The sequence below is a fragment of the Alligator sinensis genome, unplaced genomic scaffold (genome assembly GCF_000455745.1).
Source record: "Alligator sinensis unplaced genomic scaffold, ASM45574v1 scaffold557_1, whole genome shotgun sequence".
Taxonomy (NCBI): Eukaryota; Metazoa; Chordata; order Crocodylia; family Alligatoridae; genus Alligator; species Alligator sinensis.
The window spans coordinates 835,281-840,895 of record NW_005842349.1 but is presented as its reverse complement, the minus strand read 5'-3'; positions in this window follow the sequence as shown (position 1 = coordinate 840,895).

The window sequence follows — 5,615 nt, the reverse complement described above, 5'->3', positions numbered from 1 at the left end:
GATTTCTTCCAGTGATATCATCTGGAATAACCATAGCCTACAAGTAATTTGTTAAAATTTAAGGAAGAGTCGTCCAGGCTTATTTTATTTTACTGAAGAGAAAAAGTCACACTGTCTTACAGCTCATTGTGATGTAATTATGTCAGGCTACAACAGGATTTCGATGTTGAGCAGGTGGAACAGTTCCACGCTGAAGCTGTGGGCTGTATCCTGCGGGCAGATGCCCACTCCTGTCCAGTTCTCCATTGGTGATTCTAAAGTCATAGTTTGCTGATATATTTAAGGGCTGAGGGGAGGAGGAAAAAGGCAGAATGTTTAGACAAACCTTGATCGCTCTATGACGTTGACTTAGGTAGACACAAAAGCTGTTGCTCTCCAGAAAAGCCAGTATCGTAGCAGGTGTTCCTTATTCTTAGTGAGGACAAGAGGAACTAGGATTTTGCTTCTGGCAGTTTCCTGCTGTGCAGTAAATTGAGGGGAATGGTACAGAAGGCTGGACAATTTTTTTTTAGGTGAAATAGTTAGTACAATGATCTCACCCAGTCCCCGGTGTTACTTGCCTCAACAGAAAAGGTGGCTGCTCAGTTCTGGAAAGAAAAGGGTACATTGTTGGCTGGTGTGGTGCAGACAGGTGTTGAAGGCTGGATTTATGACGATTAGGCGCACAGTTTTCTTGCTGCTCCCTTTTATGCTTCTCTTCCACTTCACTCCTTCAACGACACTCTGCTTTCAGATTGGTCTCTCTGTGGTTAGCATACTGTCCATATTTTATTCTGTCAGCAAATTGCATTGTTCAAAAGGCTCATCACAAGTATATCCCTTAATTTGGCCTTTCCCAGTGTCTTTTTTTTTGGACACTGCCCATTGGTCTCCCTTATCACCTTTCATTAGCATATCCAATCATTTCATCCCTCTGATTCATTCAGTTAGTTCAGTTAATTTGAGCTGGTAACAAAACTATTATTATGTGTTAGAAAAGTTTCTTACAGTGATAGAAAAGGAAAGAAACATTATGCGAGCAAACTCAAGGCCATTGCTGCTTGTGAGAGGCAAGACCAGCTGATATTACAGACAGCAAAATGAAAAGTTCAGACAATGAGGCTATATGGAACTTAAGCAATGATTAAATACGGCTGAATATAGAATAAAACTTTAAACAATACTATAATTCACCACTCTGTAAACAGGTGCAACTTAAAAGCATAAAATATGACAAGTTACCCGAACAGCCCCATCCCCTGAGAGTAGCACTGCCTGGGCTTTGCTGGCTGAGCACTGAGCCTAGCCCCATCTGCTGTGAGCAGTGCTGCCAAGGGCCAAACCCAGCTCCATCCCCTGCAAGTGGCACTGGGTCAGTACTAGGCAGTGCTGGCTGCAGCACCTGACCAGCACCAGCTGAGCCCGGTCCTGGCCCTTATGAGCAGCTTGATAGAGGTGGCCTGGGCAGGCTGCGCTCATTGCCACCATGCTCAGGCAGGGGATGAGGAAGGCAGCCAGCTCCAGATTGTGTGGCTTCCCCGCAGTGACGCGCAAATGGCAGCCAAACTGTGTGCTGTGGGGCGGCAGCGCCTGCATGGGCCATGAGTGCCAGGTACCTGTCGGTGGCTGTGCACCATGATGGAGGAGTGTGTGAGGGGTCCCCACAGACCTACACCCTCTGCCACACCCACACCCTGCCCACCTGAACTCTGCGCCCCCTCTGCCTCCCTGATCCTGGACTTTGTGCTCCCACCAGCCTCAGCCCCACACTCTGCACTGCAGCTCCCCCTTCCCTGCTGCTTCCTTACTAGGGCTGTGCAAATCTTTGGTCCCTGATTCAGTTTGGCAGAGATTTGGCCCAGTTCAGTGGCTGAATCAGAGGACCCTTTAATCTCTCGGAATTGAATTAGAACCCTCTGCATTGATTCGGACAGACTTGGAAAGATTCAGCAGTTTGGCCATAGACACAGCTTTGAATGTTTTTTCTACATACCTCTAGGTACCAGGCAGGTCATGAATGCTGTGATGCTGGGGCAGATGGAGCATCCCACAGGAGCACGAGGGGCTCCCCAGGGCACTTGGCAGCAAACCCAGAAGTGGACCAGAAGCACTTCTGGTCCACTGGGGAATGCACGGGACGGCCGATTGCTCAGCCAGAGGGGCGCAGGGGGGCCCACAGTGCACTCCCTGGTGGACTCAGAAGCGGGCTGGAAGTACTTCCGGTCTACTTCCGAGTTTGCCACTGAGCACATGGAGGGCCCCCCCGCACTCCTGTAGGACACTCCATCTGTCCTAGCATCACAGCGATCACAAGCCACACTGGTACCTCTAGGTATGTAGGAAAAACATTTAAAGCTGTGTCTATGTCTGAATTACCAATTCTCTGATTCAGCATCAAATCTTCAGATTTGATTCAGCCGAATTGAATCAGGGACAGTGATCCAAATCTACTAATCGAATCACTGTCCCTGATTCGGACCCAATCCAAATCTGAATCAAATAGGGCCCACTTTGCACACCCCTATTCTTTACCTGATGTCCCAAGTGCTGTGGCAAGTTGACAAGGAGCAACTGGACACTGGGGAAGCTGAGTACCCTAGGAGCTGCAGTAGCATCAGCAGCAGCCCTATCAGGAAGCTGCGTGCTAGCCAGGCTAGGCCCTGGATACAGTATTTGAGCTGGAGTGGAAATTTAAGGGTCGATATTTGGGCTCCAAACCTCAAATTATACACTATGAAATATGATAAGTGACCAGGAGTAGTGGTAGCAGAAGGCAATGCCATAGAAAGCTGGGTTAAGTATCATAAAACTACTTGATTCTGAAATGGATGGCACCTGTTAATCCCTGTTATAAAAAAAAAAAAAATTAGTTAGGAGTTGGAACTGATGGTAGATGAGGTCACAGGTTGTCTATAAAGTAACATGAAAATATGCTTGTAGCCTACCTGTGCTATTTTAAATTGCCTGGAGTAATTATCAGTAAAGTCTGCGGCACAAGATTTGCAGCATGTGCTTGTAATCAGAATTCAAATTCTTCAGGAACCTGGGGTGCCTATTGTGGATACAGATAAAGAACTTGACAACTGTTGGTGAAGTTTTACCAGGAAGGAACAGGAGCAGGGACATGTTTCAGTCCTGGTTCAAATGGTTTGCAATTGTATGCTTTATTTTTAGTATTGTACATCGGATGTGGAGGAAACTTTTGGTAGGGGTTTGTCTTCTCTTTCAACAGCAGAGAAAACATAAGGGGATAAACCAAACTCACTGTGTATTTTCTAGAGAAGTTTTATTGGTACTGAAGTTAAGTGGGTGGTCATAGAGACTAAGACTGGGATGTTTTTATTATTCTTATTTTTATCATTGTGGCCCAAATAAATGGGAGAAGTAAAGAGATGTTTTGGGTGGGCTTTTAACTGACATCAGTAATGTGTTCGACTCAATGAAAAATATATGTAGTGAAAAAACAAAAAAACCCTTTTTGATTCAATAGGAAATGATTAACTTAGTTTTCAGACATTTTTAATAGAAGTAAAGGAGCTCTAGGAAGGCTACCTTTCCAAGAGGATTTGGGTATAGGCCGTTGCACAACTGAGGAAATCAGGTATATCTTGTTAGGGTGCTCATGTGCCCTAACCAGGGATAAAAGAGACTCAGATTTGGATCCCGTTTAGGGCAGGGATTTACATCCAGGCCTCCTATTTCTCAGGAGAGTGTCATAATTGTTAGACAGATAGTGGGGTTGGTTTGTCTCTCAATTTGTCCTGCTGAGTAATTCATTTGGCATAAAGCATTACATATGGACTAGGGCAGGGACAGATCCAGGGAGAGGCCCTTCCAGAAGATGCATCTTCTTGGTTCAGCTTCCAGATGATCTCTCAGATCTCATGTTTTTCAGAGTTGTTTCCTTGGAAACTAGACTTTTTGTAAGTTAAATTCTGTCAGCGTGGAAAATGCTTACATCTAAGGCTGAGTCTTTCTAATCTGTAGCAACAAGTCTTAGACATTTGATTGAAACTGAGAAGCATCCCCTGTTCACATCCCTCTTGCTAGATAAACCCCTGAGTGTAGATCTTTCCGAATGGCTTAGGAACCATGAAAATAGAAATGATTCATACATGGAATAAGATGAATGTTAAAATAATGTCCCTCCCTCCCTCCCATCTCCCACAGCAGGGACCCCAGTCCCACAGAGCCTAGGCATGTGGTAAACTAGCTAGTGCAGACATGTGTATGTCTCCAGTTTCACTAGGACAGCAGACAGAACAGTGACCGCTTAGGGCTGTTTGGAGCTAATCAACAAGTCAGCTGGTAAGCTGTTTAAGAAGAGTTTGAAGTAATGGAAAAAAGCTATTGTTTTGCTGATCAGGTGATAAGCACTGTTATCAGTCCCCTGCTGGCTTGCTTGCCTGTCAGTTTGCTGCAGACAGTATAAAGAAGCAGGGAGGGAGATTGAAAAGCTCTGTATCATCAACAGATGCATGCACTGCACCCTCCCCCCTTGCCTCAGAGTGGTAGCAGGGGGCTGGGGTCTGACAATAGTCCTGACCCATGAGCAGCAAGCGGGGAAATCCTGGAATGGTCCAGGCAGACCTCCCTAATCAGAACGTACTGCCAGGGCCTGGCTACACCCTCCTCGGCTCAACACTGTGCAAGGAAAGGGGGAGGGCTTCTCTAGCATCCTGGCTTCTAGCCTAAGCCACTGAAGGTGGGTGCCTGAATACCCTCAGTCCAGAGAGAATGTCTATTCAGTTACAAACTGGTTCAGCCTAGCCAGGTTAGACTAACCTGCAAAGATTGAATCAATTCAGGCTCAGGCGTTTTGAACATGTATATCTAGCCACACTGTCCATCTAAATTCACGTTCATTAATGATAGGGAAAAGGTTGGGATTCAGGGATCTGATACAGGCTGGCTGCCAAAAATAAACTGCAGTCTGTTTTCTGGGTTGTGGGAAAACCAGCTAGTATCCTGAACCTTTGCTTAACCCACAGTGCATAACCCTAGTTTCTATAATGCTGTCTACGCTTATCCTTAGCTAAAGGGAACGGTTTTAAATAATGCAAGTTGGCCCCAAATTTATCTTTCCTGTCCAGAATGCCCACTGACTGCAGGATTAATTTACTAGGTCTCTTATTATCTTTGATTAAAATTTTTATTTCTAATTATAGTTTGTTGTACTTGGCAAGATACCCAAGGGTTTGGCCTGTCACAATATGTTAGGGCACCTCTCTTACCAATGGAAAAAAGAGTTAAGATGAGCAAAGAGAATATTAATGGAAATGATTAAAAATCCTTTAAATTCTATTTTGTTTCACCTGAGATCACCACATCAGGTACTAAATCCGAATGCATTCAAGTTTGTGACAGAATGTACTAAAAATATTCACTGAATCAAAGAAAAAATGAAACCCTGAGGCCATAGTTCTATTGAGTGTTTTGTTCAGTCCATGCTAAATGAGTCCATTTTCTCCCTCATCTCCATTAATGCTCCAGCCATCCATGCACAATACAATCTTGCTAGCTACCCCCATGGAAGGTGATGCTACAGTGAACAGAATGAACTGAACAAATTCACATCTACAGATGGTTCCCTCTGTCCCTTTGATTCTTCAGCCTGTGGCTATGCTCTCAAGCAG